This window comes from Salvelinus fontinalis, chromosome 14 (genome assembly GCF_029448725.1).
Source record: "Salvelinus fontinalis isolate EN_2023a chromosome 14, ASM2944872v1, whole genome shotgun sequence".
Classification (NCBI taxonomy): domain Eukaryota; kingdom Metazoa; phylum Chordata; class Actinopteri; order Salmoniformes; family Salmonidae; genus Salvelinus; species Salvelinus fontinalis.
In genome coordinates this window covers 30,152,256-30,169,898 of record NC_074678.1, presented here as the reverse complement: position 1 = coordinate 30,169,898, position 17,643 = coordinate 30,152,256, and the positions used below count along the sequence as shown (strand labels likewise).

Below are 17,643 nucleotides of genomic sequence, written 5' to 3'. Positions count from 1 at the left end.
ATCTAAGTCTGTGCCGCTCTGACATTGCTCGCCCAATATTTATATATTCTTAATTCCATTCCTTTACCTTAGATGTGTATCTATTGTTGTGAAATTGTTAGATATTACTGTTGGATATTACTGCACTGTTAGAGATAGAAACACAAACATCTGCTAAACACATATATGTAATACATTAAATTTGATTTGATTTGACACTTTCCACCAGCGCGATCTGGCTCTGCTTTCCACCTGTCGCTCTGAACTGGCATATGAAAGGCTAGTCTACTGGAACAGGTAGGCCCTGAGACTCAAGAGCAGGTCAACTAATATGACAAATCATAAAGTATGCATTGATATATTGGTTTAAAGCACATTTGCAACATTAATATTAATCAATGCAATATTCAATTCCACCTAAAGGGATAATTGTGGGCTATCTATCATAACGATAGACAAATGGCTATGCTTGCGGGTGGTGTCTCATCATGGCCCGCAGTGGTCATCATTTGTAAATGATAATTACAAGGATTTGAAATGAGCTGTCAAATGAATGCAATGAAATATAAATTGTATTCAGCTCAGACCGCAGTAAGAACACATCTGCTCTATGAAACTTTATAGCACCACTGGCAGAGGGGCACAAGAGCATGTGGCCCATCAATTAATTACTGAACTTCATGTTTAAGCACACGTTTTATCATAATTATTTATAAAATTCAAGGTGGACCATGGAGCAGATATGCCTTCAGACAGTATTGGTCAGTAGCGGAGGAGAGAGAGGGTCGAGTAACACACACGGCGTTTGATTTGATTTTAGCTGCCGGTGATGGGCAGGACTCGCAGTAGGTATTTTTGTAAATTAATTTGATCCAGCTACACTACCGTTTAAAAGTTTGGGATCATTTAGAAATGTCCTTGTTTTTGAAAGAAAAGCAAACATTTTTTATTCATCAAAATAACATCAAATTAGTGAAGAAGCGACTCCGGGATGCTGGTCTTGTAGGCAGAGTTCCTCTGTCCAGTGTCTGTGTTATTTTGCCCATCTTAATCTTTAATTTTTATTGGTCAGTCTGAGATATGGCTTTTTCTTTGCAGCTCTGCCTAGAAGGCCAGCATCCCGGAGTCGCCTCTTCACTCTTGATGTTGAGACTGGTGTTTTGCAGGTACAATTTAATGAAGCTCCCAGTTCAGGACTTGTGAGGTGTCTGCTTCTCAAACTAGACACTAATGTACTTGTCCTCTTGCTCAGTTGTGCACCGGAGCCTCCCACTTCTTTTTCTATTCTGGTTAGAGACCGTTTGTTGTTCTGTGAAGGGAGTAGTACACAGCGTTGTACGAGATCTTCAGTTTCTTGGCAATTTCTCGCATGGAATAGCCTTCATTTCTCAGAATAAGAATAGACTGACGAGTTTCAGAAGAAAGTTCTTTGTTTCTGGCCATTTTGAGCCTGTAATCGAACCCACAAATGCTGATGCTCCAGATACTCAACTAGTCTAAAGAAGGCCAGTTGTATTGCTTCTTTAATTAGCACAACAGTTTTCAGCTGTGCTAACATAATTGCAAAAGGGTTTTCTAATGATCAATTAGCCTTTTAAAATGATAAACTTGGATTAGCTAACACAACATGCCATTGGAATACAGGAGTGATGGTTGCTGATAATGGGACTTTGTAAGCCTATATAGATATTCCATTAAAAATCAGCCGTTTCCAGCTACAATAGTCATTTACAACATTAACAATGTCTACACTGTATTTAGGATCAATTTGATGTTATTTTAATGGACAAAAAATGAGCTTTTCTTTCAAAAACAAGGACATTTCTAAGTGACCCCAAACCTTTGAACGTAATGTATGTAGCCTATTTATTCCTTGTTGATGAATCAATAAAGCAAAATTGTTTTGTTGTTTCTCTGTAATACTAGCCACCTAGCAATTTTATGAAGTTGGCTTTATCTAGCCAGCTAGACGGTTTCCCAATCTCCCAACCCCTGCCAATTTGTAGTTGTTGAAATGTGTTAAATACATGTGAAATATAAAAAAATGCCAAATAATACATATGCATTCAAATGTATGTATTCCAAATACATTTTCAAATGTATGTCATGCATTAAAATTAATTTAAAAATGTATAAAAAATACATTATTTGGCCAATTTTTCTATTTCACATGTATACTAAAATGCATCCACAAATATATATTTTATATGTATATATTGATATAGCTACCAAGACATTTCATGCTATCATTCAAGTTAAAGTAGCTTGTCTACGTATCTTAGCTGGTGTGCCTGCTGATAAGGTTGCTAGACTTTAGAAAATACTATAATTGCTTTAATTATTGGGTTATGCATATATTACTAGTGTATATACCAGTGTGGCAGTTGTACTGAACTCCTAAGTCATACAAGTTCTTAAAGAATCAATGTGCATCATTCATTAAAATGACAATTGAACAGGTAAAGAAGTATGCTTAGATAACCTATGCAGAAAAATATACATCTTTTTAACATAGAATTAGGCATAATGATTATGGCCCAGGATTTCAGTAAAAAGCAGTTTCAGGTGTTTGAAAAATGCAGCCCTCCTCAAGACCACCCCCCATCCAGCCTCACATCCATCCTCTAAAATATTGGGTGCATGACGCACCTGAGCATCAGTGCTCCTTGTCAAAACAAATAATGCATTAGCTCTAGAAATGTAACGTGACGTGATGCTCCATATCCATTACAGGACCTGGCACCCATTTTTCAACTAACCTTTTCTTGGCGATACTTTCTTCGTTCTCGATTCGGAAGAAACTTACATTAAAATATTAAATCCACTTTTTGTTTGGAGTGAGAAATGCCTCTTGCATGTGTGTAGATCTTTGTTTTGGTCGCACTGTGTGACACGCTCATCTACTTCTACACATGGCGTCGCATAGAAGCGACAAGTTCCTGCAAAGATGTTGGGAAATGCGAGATGTGCGGCAGTTCAAAAAGTGGATTTAATTTTTTGGCATTTTCTCTGGTTTTTGGAGAACGACCTGCAACTGGACACAGACGTTTATAAAAGACAGGATTCTTCATCAAGAATTAAGAAAGTATCGGCAAGAAAAGGTTAGTTGAAAAATGGGTGCCAGGGCTTTCCATTAGCTAAGCTATGGAGCATTACATATCATGCTACAATTCTGTAGCTAATAATTTATAGCAGCCTACCTGATTTGAGAAAATGTGTGCATGTGTGATGTGTGATAAATTGTGGCTATCTGACACTAAAGTAGGTACTTCTTTTCATGTTCAACAACTGATTGACACATCAACCATCTTTCAGCCATCTGGAGATGAACAACATTTCTAAGTTCTCTTGTTTGTTCCCACTCTTTCTTCTCTGTGTGTGTGCGCTAGACACAACCCTGTAATTACCCACAAAGGAAAAACAAGTACAGGCTGAAATGCCTATTGTGGCCATAGAAAAGGAATTATACAGCCCATCTCTTTTTCTTTCTCTCATGGAAGAATGTATCTTTTTGTGTTATGAAATGTTTTTTGTGTGTTTCGTTTGAACTGTTTTGTAGCGTGTGGGTAAGGGTGGGGGTGTTCTGCAGACCAGTCCTGTGTGTATTTCTTTGTTAAATCCCCTCCTGTCTTGATGATGGAAAATTGATCAGGCTTGAATGAGAGGCTCAATACATGCCCCCCTCTCTCTCTATTGTCTAGGTGAATAGCACACACTGAAGGCCATGGGCAGGTTGCTATTAATATGACAGCCTACTTCATATCCAACTATAATTTCTAATGAAATACCTAATCTCCATTATTTTGATCTAGGAAGGAGATTCACTGAAAGACAGTGGGAGAGAAAAAGTATTTTATTTGAGTTGCTCATGTCAGCAAACCAGTAATTTTGTCAAGTTCTTTTTTTTAGCCAACTGAAACGCTTTGTATTGCCACAGTTTATAAAGGCACACAGATAAATCCTTTCAGAGCGCTGAATGAGGACGCCATCTGTTTTTTTATTTCCTCCTTTTTCTTCTAGTTTTTCAATCCTTGTAATCAAATTTGAGCAAAATCAAATGGGGGGTTTTCAATGAAAGTACCTTTTGTTGGTCTGAAACGAGCAAGTCATTTACAAAATGCCCTTCCTTTGTGTGGGAGGCTAAAGGAAAAAAGAAATCAGTAGCTTTTAAAGCTAGGCCTTGCTGTGACTGCGAAGATAATGAAAGCCGTCTTGTGTTGTGGGGTAGAAAGCATTTCAAAGGCAGGGCCCGACTCAGGGTTACAGTGCTGAAAACCCTGTGTGTTTGTTTTGTGTGGAGTGCCAAGCCAGGCATCCACAGTCTACCATCTTCGGGGTGAAATGGTGAAGACGAGTTCCAGGTAGTGCGAATAGCCCCGGCTTTAATGTTTCTACCTTCTCTCTCTAGGCGGCCCTTGTGTCATGCTCAATCCGCCACAGAAGAAGTGGGAGTGGAGCATGGTTCTCTTATTCTGCTTGGTATGATGAGGAGCTTTCACTGAAGACTGGAGTTCCCTGGTTGTTTTTCCTTCAGTCGCCAGGCAATGGAATACCTCTCAGAAGGTGAGTTGTCCTCTTTCCCTGCTTGCTATGCATCTTTCTGGGCATCCTTAGTTTTGTAGCTATTTACATTGACTGACGGGGATATTACTTTTTACTTTTTAATGCTTCTGGGCTCTTTTCACTGCACAGTACAGGTATTAGACAATGAGCCAGGTCCATAATGTAATGTATGGAACTGAGTTGATGCCTCCAACTCAGAACAGAATATAGGCTTCTTCTGTACAAGGTGTATAGGCTTTAAGTATCTTCATGGAAATGTGAATGGAGGCAGTTGAAGGCAAGTTAAGGCAATCCCCCCAGGGCATGCTAGCCTGCTGTCTCAGGGGCAAGGCACAAACTCACAGCAGCACTTACAAATGAGTTGTAATGATGTAATTAGCATCCTTGTTACTAACCGATGAGAGGAGAAACACAAATAGTTTATAGAAGACTCACCTGTGTGAAAGTTGATGATATAGCTTCTGTGATTTTGTAAAGATATAATGACTTATCATTCTATAAAGATATCAAGGAATGTTACAAATTAAATTGTATATGAAAAATGTAAAATTAACATTCTTATTGTTTTAGCAGTCTTCTTTGACAATTAGTCTGAGATTATTGTGGTTGTCGGATACTGTCCAGGTGTCCAACTGTCTGTTTTGTTTCTTATGGTGCTGCCTTTCAACTTCCCTCAAGTGAATTGGCTCAAGTGTCTTCTCAAGACATGAACGAATGTGTTAATCATATGCCTATGCACACAGCATTTCTTGAGTATTTTCATGTTCAAAAAGTTGGCAACTTTTTGAGAAACTATTTTCTCATATCTGCAAAGTTTCATATGTGTAATTTCCACCTCTATATTCCCAGTTGACAATAGACAAGCGAGTAATATTCAAATGAGTTGATTTCTCACTTGGCAGATTGAAATGTCAGAATTTGCACTGGAACAAAAAACTTGGTAAAATTCAATTTCAAAAGAATATTTAATCAGTCAACCAATACTAGCAAGGGAATCTTACAGCCTTTGGGGAAAGAAGTCAGTCAGGCAGCCAGTATGCATCGCTGCATTGATTGTTACTAGACTTCCCATTTAGGCTTGTGTGTGACTGTGAGCAGCCATATGTAGGTTATAGTAGGGATTAAATACCACTGCATTTTGTCTGTATTATGACATGATACACGTCTATTTTGAAGCCCTGTCTTCTAAATCTTTTAAGCATAGTTTTTTTCTGGAATAGTTTTCTGTTCAGTTGACATAATACTATGTTATGTGTATGCTTACTGTGTGGGTCATTTCAAGTGTTTTATATTAGAGATATTTAGGTTTTGGGGGTGTTAGCATAGATTTGGTAGTATTCTATAACAGCCAGTGTTCCTGTGAGGGAGTAAATGGAGTTTCATTCATACCTCGTACTTTTCTGTCAAAACAGATAACATAGAAAAGATTATGGAGCAATAGTATTTTTTGGGTGGTCACTTACTTGCGTAATGTGATAAAACGTAACCTCTTTACTGTACAAATGATCATATTCATGTGGTCAGTTTGATGCTTTGCAAGCAATTACCTAAGTCTTTGTAATTACACTGGAATACATCAGAAATAAGGTTGAGGGATAAATCTGTCTCCATTATGCTGGGTGTATGAGCTTTCCTCAGGCCCTCCAACAAGAGGAACTTAATGGCGTAGTGCAGTAGGAGGAGAACTTGCTGCTGAGCTGGAGGAGTGGAGGGGCGATGCTGACCGGCAATTAGAGCCCATTGAGCTGGGGGCCTGCCAGTCAGAGATGATAGGGCCGCTCTTCCACCCTGGTACCCACAGACCCTGTCATTAGGCCTACTCTGAGGCTGAGCCAGTCCTGTGGTTAGCTAACTGACCTCTGGGTACTCAGAGAGGGAGTCACCCGTACGCTGCACTAACCAGTGCAATTAATCACATGCAACGAGTGACTGAACTGCGTGTGAATATGACTGCCCTTCCCGGTGGTGTTAATAGGGCGAGGTGACATGCAATGGAGACCAGTAAACTTTGTGCACACTGTATGTATGTGTTAATATGTGGGCAGGGTTATCATAGCTGGTATTCCTTAATTTGAATATCTTAATGGGTTTAATTTCCATGTAGGATTAACCTGAGACCACTTTGTCTTAAAAGCTTGGTAGAATAATGAAGTCTTAAACACCTGCTAGTTCTGATACAGGAAATTAAAACGGTTTATGGACAAACCCAAGCAAAGGAGACTCAAAACTTGATTTTAAAGTCAGCAACTCCATCTTGCGCCAGAGAAAGCTGCAACTAATATGGTTAAAGACCTCTCAAGAGTCTGTCTTGTCTTAATCTTCTAATGTAAATGAAGGATTTAAAAACTATATTACCAGATGTCGAGGAGACATTTGAGAATTAAGACCTCAATCTAGGTTTTCCAGCAGGCTTCATTTCAGCCATAGCTGATAGAGGGCCTATGACTCCACAGGACAGGATTTCCACCATAGTAAAACAGAACCAGAAAATTAGATTGTGAGCTGCCCAGGGAAACATACGCTGCTGTTGACTAGAGCCTTAGAAGACTTGCCTTAAAGTACCATAGTAATTCCTAGAAAAGGTTGGCCATTGTTGATTTCGTGGAACTGCACTGGGTTACCCATATAAGATATTCCCACAAAGTCAAAACTAACTACTGTTAAGAGCTGGATTTCTACAATATTATTGGAATGTGAAAAAAGAATCCAGCCTCATTGTGAAGAGGGCAATCATCCACAGTATTGCAAAAGTGCAAAAATAAATAAAGTAAGACTATTTGCAGGGCCATGACTGCAATCTGCAGTTGAAACAATAACAATGTGCCATCCCCGCCACTGTTTGGGTAAAAAGCTGAGGAATGGGTCTTGAGAAATGTAACCACTCAAATTCATAGACAGAGCTGTGGACGCAAGGACTGGCCATCCATGATATCAAAATTACACTTTCAACCATGTCTTTAGGCTATGCTATGTTTGTTAACATTTGCATTGTTTACAAACATTGGAGTAAAACAAGCATATATTTTGGGTTCTAATCCAGCCTCATTGTGAAGAGGGCAATCATCCACAGTATTGCAAAAGTACAATAATAAATAAAATAAAAACTGTTCGCAGGACCATGGCTGCTTTTTATAATTAGCTCATACAGCTGCTTTTGTCCAATACTTCTCTGGCCCTTTTCATTGTACACAAGAGACCCCCCCCCCCCCCCCCAGTAGTCTTACAAAGTTTCCTTCTTCCTTGTCTCTAAAAACTCTTGTTTGGGTGCTGAAGCTGTGAGAATGTGTATGCGGTTGGCGTGCACACGTGTGTGTGTCATGGCAGGTGCTGAATCCTGTGAAAGCAGGATATGTGAGGTAGCTTATTCTCTCTGCCAATCTGCTCTGGCACAGCAGATCATTGCAGGTGGTCAAACGAGGCCATTAACAACTCAGGGGTGCTGACTGACACTTATCTACCACATGTAAACGCTGTGCCATAGGGGCCCACAGGGGAAATTGGAGTTATTATCCCCTGAAAACCCAGAGCTCTTTCTGTTCTATCTTTTATTTGTGTCTGTGTTTTTTAAAATTGTAGTACCTTTGCTGGCTGTGCCGTTATGATCCCAGACAACAACAAACATATTTTTGTGAATGTAATGCACTGTTTCCCCCCCATTCAGCTGGATGTCGCTAGTTATCTTAAACTGCTCTGCTTTCTGTGATCTTTGCATACTGTGACTGACGAACATCAGCCTGTTATTTAGAGAGGAGAAGAATAGATCCAGACGTAATGTGTACAAACTGACAGCTGAAAATTGGAAGGCATCACTCATGAATAATTGGTCACTTTTGCTTTTTACTGTACCCTCCCATCGTGTTTTCCCCCTCTGAGAGGTCATAGTTCCAAGCCATTAAGAGCTGCCATACTGAGTGAAGACAGCAAGGGGAGCATTTGTCCAAAAGGCCTTACATCCAATAAACAGCAGTAGCAGTCAATTTATTGCTCCAATCTATAAATAATAGCGCTGATTATGAGGTTGCTAACGGCAGACGCTGTAATTGTCTGTCATAAATCTTAGTCGCTGGTGACAGCAGCACAATGAGCACAGCCATCTGTTTGAGAGAAAAGGATGAATATCTGCTCTGTCGAAATGCACTTGGATGTGTCTCAATATTGTGGACAGGCTTTCACATCGGCTGCATAAATGTGAACTTACTTTTTGCTTACATTGATTGTTAAGACCTTTTTAGATGACTATGGGTGTCTACATCTAGGAAGAGTTACGTGATTTCTCTCCAACCACTTTAAGATGTACTTTCTAAAGTAAGTGCTGAAGTGAGAAAATACAAAAAATACACTTTGTCATTTGTCGGTGCTGGAAAGATGACAGAATCCACTTAAAGGGGCAATCTGCAGTTGAAACAATAACAATGTGTATTCCCCACCACTGTTTCGGTAAAAAGCTGAGGAATTGGTCTGGAGAAATGTAACCACTCAAAATCATAGACAAAGCTATTGATGCAAGGACTGACCATACATGATATCAAAATTACACTTTTAACCATGTCTTGAGGCTATGCTATGTTTGTTAACATTTGCATTGTTTTTTATTTGCATTTGGTTCTAATGGGGTAAGACAGTTAAACTAAGTTTATGAGGTGTTTATATTCTTCAAGAATCAATGAGAACTTATCATTAATTTATAAGTCCAAAAATGGATGCAGCATCTGTGGATTGCCGCTTTAAATGGACTTTGGTCAAATGATTAAACATCAACTAAAGGATTCTTCTTTCTCAGTTATGTTTTTGTTATGTACATTGTTCTTACAAACAATGAATGATTTAGATTGTTATGCTGCAATCACACAGGTACAGTAAGAGTATCTTACCAGAAGTCCCGATCATGTATTTGAAAATTTGGAGAAGAGGCATCAGATGTGTTCATGGGTAGTAGTTTGTAAACAAAGACACTGTGTACGCATTGCTATGGTGGTTTCCATTTAAATTCCAGCCCTAGAAGTCTGTAGACACATTCAGAGTGTTGCAGGCACTAACAGGCTAACTGACAGACTTGTTTTATGATGTCCTCTTGGGCTGAATCAGTAGACTGTAATTTGCTGTCTCTCTCTGTCACCCTCTCAAGGCCACTTCAGAGTGGCCCACTTCACACATGGCTGTGTAGCAGCACAGTAGCAGCCTCCCCCAGAGCTCGGCTGCTTTTTAGTCCAATTAATGTCAAGCCTCTATATCAGCATGTGATGGATGTAAAATGTCTTTCTGATGGAGGCCAGATCCTCCCCACGATTTGAGGTCAGATCGATCCCAGTGGCAGAAGAGAGATTCCCTGGAATTAGTCCTAGGATTTAGTCAATTATCAAATGAACCCTTTGCCCTGTGTGGCCCCTGTTAGGCCATTGAGAAGGTGTGATGATGGAAAGAGTGTGTGTACAGGGACAAGGAGAACGTAGTGAAGCCTTCCTTGCTCATGGCCTTCTCCAGACCAACAGGGTCATCAGAACCACTGCTATTAAATGTGAGTGCATTATTCCACCCGGCAGAAACAATTCTACTGATGTCCATGGGTGGTTTATTTGCACACAATTGTTGCATAGAAAACCTCATCCTTCCCATATGTGCTGCGATCATCCACAAATGGCATGTCAGATATATCCATAAATCTGAGCAAGTTCTTCTTCGCCATGATCTTGACTTAACTCTTACATTGGTTTTGAAGGCATTCCAATGAGTTTGTCCCATTGTTCCTGTCTGGACTGACAGGAGGGCTTTCCCAGGGAACACATGTCTTTAATCAGGAGTAATTGAAGTGAGTGGGATGAGTTGAGTGCTGTGTATTTGTTTGGATGTAGTGCCCCCTGCAGTAAGATTAGAGTAGAGGGAGATAAGATTTCTAAAACAATGATACATTAAGTATCATGTGCTGTTCAACAGTGGTGGGTAAACCGTAGACTATATACGGGTGAACCCAAGAGCTGACCCAATTTGTTGGAGCGACATATATGTGCATAAAGAATTGATGTATCTTGTGATATCGTTCGAATTACAGTATATTTATTGTTATTACATTATTGATATCATGTTAACATTTATAAAATTCAACCTTTGTTTAATACAGGAAACCATCCACTTTGTGTTTCATTTTCATTCTCTGTGATTTCCAATGTTTGGGAGAAAAGAGGTATGCTTTGTATTGATCCATTTCATTGTTTTTCATTATAAAAACACATGGCATCATGCAAAATCAAGATATCTCTAGTTCACGATCATATCACCTTTTCATCATTTGAAATTTGACTTGGTAGATGTAGTTGAGAGAAAGTCATTCTGATATCAAAATGAGCTGAATGTTTACTCAATGTTTGTTGGGTAGAATTTAGTAATTGTAACCGATATATTTATAATTGACCACTTCTATTATGAGGATAGAAAGCATTTCAGTTGGTAGTCACTCTGTATACTCCCCTTGATAAATTGGTCAATTATTCCAATAGATGGCATCAAAACACTAGGCCATGGTGGATAGGAATCCTGTAGTCTTCATCACTGTCCCCCCAGTCTGCAATACAGAACAGTTCACATCAAGATAGTGCAGAATATGTCTAATTTGTTTTTGGCATACTTTTAATGGATAAAAAATATTTTTTCAATATTGACAAAACAATATATATCCTAAGCAAAAGTGTAAGCAATAGTTTTATTCTATGTGGGCAAACACCTTAATGTACCAAGTCATACCTTTTGATATGTTCTTTCTAACAACAAAAAATATTTAATTGTGTGCAAAATGTTCTAAGAAGTGGCACTATCTAATTATATCCTCTTGAAATATTTCATTTGAAGAAACAACTTTTCCTTATGCACTAGCATCACTCAGTTGTCTTCAAAGAACTGGACATCGTGAGACAAAATATAACATGACTGGGAAAACTACTTGCCGTAAATTGTTCTATGGCACTAAGTCTCATTGTATCCCATTATTTGATTGATCATACTTAATCATATCTCTCTGTCATTTGATTTATTGAACAAGACATTTAATGTAAGGGATAACATTGATCACCTATACATATATCAATATTAAGTTATGTGAATAATATCATCCTTTATTTTCTACAATTAAAGAGGGGTTCATCTTACATACTGACTTTGGACCTTTTCAAACATTTGTAATGTCTGGCTTTGGACTGGGCAGTAGCATGCTCCTTCCTACAGGCACCATTTGACAGTCACCCCTCACACTGTAATTAAATGATGATTTAGGACGTGTGAGAAGGCCACTATAGGACCAGGAGAAAATAGGTGCTTATTGGAGCACTGAATAACCCTCATTTTCTCCAGTGGCAATTTCCATCTCTTGTCTGTATAACAAACCGGCCCTTCTAGTCCTTTCACTCTGTTTCCCGATAAAGGACTGAACTCCCCGCTGTTGTGTATCTCCTGTATTTTCCTTTATATTAAGAGTTGTCTAGCTTGAATTGGCATAATGTTTTTGTAGACAAATGCAGGGTTGACTTGAAGTATTAAGTTAAAAATGTATGTAATTGTAACACTATGAATGAAAGATAGTTATACTTATTGTATACTGTAGGTATATATACTAACATCTACTATGTACTCTCAATATAATTGTAGGAGACCCTTAATATGTTGAATCATATTAAAAAAAACATATTTTTTAAAGAGACTATAAAAACTGATATTGTAGTATCTGCAATATTATTTTATATCTACAAGAAAATATTATATTCCGTGAATTTGAAATGTGTAACTTTGCTCAGTGATAATCTTCAGATCTACTGTAGAACAATGGGGTCTCTCTGTGCCTCAAGTTTTTGAGCTTTCTTCTAAATTAAGCTTGAAGTCTAATTTGTAACATTGAAACACAAAAGACTGAACACAATAACTCCCCAAAGGAGGGCAGCTGTTGAGATGATTTGATTGAATAGAAGAAGAGAAAAAAGTGGCACCAAAATATGTTTTAATATAAGGATGTATTGATGGAAGCCTGTCATTTTAGGCAATTAATGTGTGGCTCCAGAAAGATCATTGATTATAGACAAACCTGCTCCCTCTAAAAACGGCAGCTGTTTACATCCATGCACCTCTCGAAAGATCATCTCTCTGATTATTAACACAAATATATATTTTAAATCAAGACTGCAAATTTAGGAGGACCTCAGAATCATTGTAGCAGGGCTGTCAGTTAGCCGTCCTACCAGAGCACACTGCTCAATGTAAAGGTTACTTAACATGCATAAATTAATATACATGTGTTTATAGATAATACTAGTTTTATAGATTTGAGTATATTACCCTTCACTATTTTAATAAGAATATTTTTTTATGCATATTGCAGTGCCTCTATAAAGAAATTTACCTTGAAAGCTTCAAAAGACCCTAAAATGTAATAACATTGTTTTTGTTAAAGATATTAATGTCTTGCTATATTTAATGTCTTGCTTATTGTCAAGATGGAGTGACTGTCTCAAATAACAATCCAGTTTAAAAAATATGTATCCTCCAGTTGAATGTTGAATTTTTGACTTCTGTACATTTTATTTCCACTCCCAGTCAAGTCGTACACTCATGCAAAAGTACTAAATCCAAATCTAACAGTGTAGAGAAAAATGCATAATTTCTTACCCCATTCCAGTGCTTCAGGTTTCTCCAGACGGATGTGCCGGCGGCTTTTCCAGAGGTGTGCCATAGACAGCAAGAGAGCAGCAGATCCTGCGAACAATGAGCGGAGAGGCCTCAGTGTAGTGCCGCCCTGCAGCCGGCTCTCAGCACATGGTTTCTGACCAGCTCTGCCTCTCATTGTTACCTTTCACTGTAGGTTTCCGGTTCACCTGTACACTGTAAAGATGTTTTTTATTCTTATTCTGAAGTGATTGTTTTTTTATTTTTTTATTAATATAATTCTTTCAAATAATGATTGTGATTAATTGATCTTGACAAGCTGCAGTATGTGTGCTCAGAAACACAGTGAGGAATAACTTTTCAAATATCATCATAATTATATTTTTGCTATATCCACTTTAAAATGTTGGTGTTTAGATTTTAGGACAAAAAAGTGCCTCTTATTCTAAGTCAAAGAGTTGTATTGCACAGATAATAAGGATAGTTCTGTTGATTATACAGTCATTTTCATTTTACTTGTTCTTGGTAGTCGTTGATTCAGTTTATTTAATTTCAGTCATTTCATTTATCTATATAGCACCATGTGTTACTGTATTATACTTTAAATGCCTCTGTTGCATATTCTATTTCAAAACTCTGAACTGAGCTGAGCCCTTAGCATATGCTACATGCAAGAGAACATCTCTGGTGATTCTCATCTGTGCTCTTATCTGATCGCCTACATTATGGGTTTATCTCTAACCATGACTGGAGAGACACTTTTGTTGATTTGAATTCAATTGATCCCCCCGATTCCCCTCATCGCAGTAGCCATGTAACTCTTTCAAGTTCAAGTTGAAACTTCCATGAACCAGGTTAAGATAAGGTCAAGCAACTACACTCTTCTCCAGATTAACCCCGTTTGGCTGAATCTGCCTGGCTCCTCTTGGAGAGGGGTAATTTCCACCCTCTGCCAAGCCTCCATTATTAAGGGGATCAGGGGGTTGAGCAGCCCCTCTCCCTGCTCTCCCTGCTGGAGAGTTGGCGAGTCGCTGCTTGTCTGTTTGCCGCTCTCTGGTTCTGACGGCAGAGGTTAGAAAAGCACTTGACTGCCGTCCCAGAGGTACTTTCAACTTAACGAGGAGGGGGGATATCTGTTTCCTCAAATCAATTGCGGTCTTAACTGAACATCATGGACCATCTGTTTGGGGCTTACCGCCCAGCTTCCCATCAAATCCCAATATTTGTGGAAGCTGATCCCGGGACCTGAGGCCCGGAGACGAGGGGTTCCCAGAGCCCCTCAGGCGCACTGCTCTGGCTGGGGACCTCTGTTGGCCCTACTCCTTCTCCAGCTCCCTTTTCCCCACACGTTTGATTAATCACAAAATCTGTGTGGCAAGCGGTGGAGACTCCCATCCTTAGAGAGAAGGAGGGGGCGGAGGGAAGAGGAAAGCAAAATGCACAGCTAATCGCTTTAGCTTTCAGCGCTCCATTGTGTTTTAAAGTAATGAGACTGTGATCTCACATCTCTGTCTTCACCACTTGGTGGGGTTTTTCTTTATTTTTAAGTTATTTCAACTTGTTTTGCATTTTAATTCATCTGCCCCTCCTCTCACAGTCTCATCTTTACCGTCAGCACCTTGCCTCCGTTTCCTCAGGGGCCCTTGGCTCCCCAAGTAATTACATCAAAAGTCACCGGGCAATCCTGTAAGCATAAATTTTAACGGCTTTTTACCTCATTAAGCAGGGTTTTCTCCTTTCTTCCCTATTTCATGGGGAGATAGGGACTTGAAAACAACCTGACGCTCAGATTTCAGGCTCAGGAGTCAAACCCTTCCTCACATTTTCCAGTGCTACATGCTATTAGCTTAGCCAGCCTCAGCGGAGCAGAGCTGCATGGGCGCTTTAAGATCAGACGGTTGCCACATCCACATCCGTCTCTGGAGCCGAAGAGATCCTTTAGGCAATTAAAAGCTGTCCTCATGCGAATGTGCCATGGAGCACCCTTGACTCTTGTTTTCATCTGCCTAAATAACCTTGAGGTTTATCGACTAGCGGGATATGTGATGGGCAGCCTGAGCACAGGCGCAGGTTGGTTGGTAAATAAGGCTCTTCGACCTCCCGTCACTCTTTTGTGGCACTGTAATATCTTCCCCTCTGGACAATGGTGATCTTCTCCCACTGTAGCAGACTGAACCTTCTGTGGGAATAAATGAGCTGTATGAGAGGTTGCGGTTACTTTGCAAGATGTCAATCGTACAGCCAAGGTCGCTGCCCCTCTGGCATTCTCATACGTAGCAGCTGCCACAATCTGTAAACATTTGCGGAAGCCGAGGTGCTATAACACCCCCCCCCCAACCCCCCCCCCCCCCCTTCACCACCACCACCAACACCCCCCTCAAGGATAAAATAATACAGAAGCAAATACACAGTAAGCGAAAGGCTAATAGGGTTAATTGTCATGTAAAACCTCCACAGTCAAGCGCAGGTCCAGTCAGTGGCAGTGTGCCCCCCAACATCCCCCCTCCCCTCGGGCCTCCCTGGGGAAACGCAGCCCAGATGGCATTTTCCTGGAGGCTGTGACCCACAAGGGGCTGGCGGCAGCCGCGTACAAGGTGCATCTCCTCAGCCTAATTAATTTACTATTATAGCACCTGTTTTAGAATAGATAGGGCTGGGAAGGGAAGCGCTCCCCAGACGCAGCGGTGGGGCTCGCCAGTAAATGGGTTTGAGCTGATTATATTAAGCTGATGCTTTGATCATCAGAAGGCGTTAAAATGGAAATATGTTTTCGCTGGCTGTGTGCCTCGGAAAAGAGAGGAGCAGTCTGGGGACGTGGCTGATTACTTTTGACTATGGATTCACACAAGCCTCTAAATAAGGGCATCCAGCCTATGAAACACCTTGCTTTTAGAGGTGCCTCTCTCCTTTCTCTCCCATCCTGATCTCTGTCAGGCTCTGAGGTTGCTGGTGCTGAAGCCCCTATTTCATCCTGGGTAGTGTTCTAATGTGTTTCCAACATAAAGAGGTTTTTGTCTTTCACTCAGTTGTGCAGCATCAAAGGCCCAGGTTTGAATATGGAAACATTTTTGTGCAGTTTTTAGAAGAGGATAGCTTACATACAGTATATCACAATATTTGCCATAATAGGGAATCACTTTATGAAGTTGATAAACATGGATATTGTGTCTTGGTTGAACTTTACATGCATGTAGGGTTGCAAAGGGAGGATATACTGGAAACTTTCTACGTTTACCAGTACAATACCAGAATTTTGGTAACTTTCAAGGAATATATGGAATATAATTTTATCAGATGACAGCTGATGGCCTTTTATCTGAAGTACCTGATGGCCTGTGATATCTGAAGTACCCACTTCAGATATCACATGTAAAATATATTCTAAAAATCAAATAAGATGATTTTAAGATACAAAATAGAATGACAAAGTTGTAAAGCATTATCCTAAATTTAAACCATCAACTTAGTGAATAACATTGGTGTTTAATATGAGGGTTTCAGCATGAAATATCCTTTATATCTTTTTTTACACACTTTTATCTATTGTACTATGTCAATAGGTATTTGTTGTAAATGTTTTGGGGCCAAACTGGTGGTAGTTGTGAAAAAAGACAATAGTTGGAAGAGAATTGAAAATAATTCCATTGTTTATTAGATGCTTTTTTCATTCATTATTATATTTTCTCTTTAACCATGTGGCCTATCTACTTGAAACTCAAAGACAATATGGACACAGATATAAAAATGAATACTATATATGAATACATATTTTTTTAAGTTATTCAAGTATAAATTACCAACATTTCCATAGATTGCCATAGATTACCTGCTAATTACCAAACATATAGAAGATTCCGGTAACTTTGGTAGACTACCGGTATCTTTGCAACCCATGCATGATAATTTGGTTGACACTTTTCATGAGTATGGTTGTCATTAGGTCTGTAATGAACTGTTAGGACTTGTCTTGTGTTACATTGATGATAACATTATGTAGGCTTTATGTCAGGTTGTGTCAAGTCAAGTGTTGTCCATTTGTGTTTTTCTGATCCAGTCCTTTGTTGTGTCCTGTTGTTTTGCACAGTTCATGTCCATACTTTTAGAACTCCTGTCACATTCTCAAATAATCTCTAACCTCAGGTCTCACACTAATCCAACAAATATTGAGCAAATAAGCGTGCTGGTTTAAGTGGAGGCTGGGAACGGGTTTTGGGGGGATGGAGGTTGGGGGTTGGGTTGGAGGGTGGTTGTGGGGATGAAATGAAGCATCGATGATGGAATAATAACGGGTGAAACTGGAGCCCTGCTCCAAACACTGCCAGTCTGTAAATGGATTTAGGATATGCTAATCTCGCCTTCTCTCTCACTTCATTCATTTCCACCCCAGTGCCCCTTAAGGATTAACATAATTTATCACCCATGAAATGCCAGAAAACAATTTTTGCTTGTAAAAATGCACAC

At 39.5% G+C, this 17,643-nt stretch overlaps 1 long non-coding RNA gene across 1 annotated transcript; it reads right to left on the bottom strand.

Moving 5' to 3' along the window:
• Positions 1–10,571: 10,571 nt before the first annotated feature.
• Positions 10,572–15,485, bottom strand: LOC129810597 (uncharacterized). Its single transcript, XR_008752751.1, has 2 exons — positions 13,186–15,485; positions 10,572–11,098 (listed from the first exon to the last, which is right to left on the bottom strand). It is a non-coding gene; the product is annotated as an uncharacterized LOC129810597 (long non-coding RNA).
• Between the last annotated feature and the right edge of the window lie 2,158 nt (positions 15,486–17,643).